The following is a 711-nucleotide window of genomic DNA, read 5'->3' as shown; positions in this document are numbered from 1 at the left end:
GGACTGGCCTGCATATAGACCTGGGAATGAGTTAGAGTGGAGATTGCAAGCCAAGCATTCTCGTCCTTCATCAGTGACTCACATCATAAATGCACTCCTGGAAGAATGCTAAAACATTCCTATAAGCACACTCCTAAACCTTGTGGAAAACCTAATCGATTAAGAATGGGATATCATATGTATGTGAAGTCCGACAAGCAAATGCTTTTGACAATATAGTGTATACTGTGTCATATATCAAAACTCAAGAGAAAGCACCAATACCTGTCGTCATAAGATGGAAACATCATGCTACACACCTTAGAGAGTACCAACTCTTGTTCTTACATTTGGGAACAATATTAGGTAAAGAGTTTGAGAAATAAATCCAAGAACTTTGAACGTTTCTATTTTGCACACAACCTCAACTGAAATAAAAACTGTTTAAAAATAACATTTCATTCACAACAGTTTGGAGAGTAAAGACTCTGAGTTTCATTTTGTTAGAAATATATCCAGCTGTCTCCAACGATACCTTGGTGTCCTTTTTATATGAATAGATCCAGTCATCTACAAACTTGAATTACTCATTTGGTGTTAAATTCCAGGCTGCAGGTGTCAGGTATCTCACTTGACTTTTAAGTGTGTTGGTGTTGCACTTCAGGGTCAGGGTCAGAAACAGCAAAAGATCGTGTGTGTGTGTGTTTTGTCTTAGGGCAGATTATTCATGAA

Source organism: Perissodus microlepis, chromosome 23, assembly GCF_051167445.1.
Source record: "Perissodus microlepis isolate ML-2025 ecotype Zambia chromosome 23, ASM5116744v1, whole genome shotgun sequence".
Taxonomy (NCBI): domain Eukaryota; kingdom Metazoa; phylum Chordata; class Actinopteri; order Cichliformes; family Cichlidae; genus Perissodus; species Perissodus microlepis.
Note: the sequence above shows the minus strand (reverse complement) of the source record.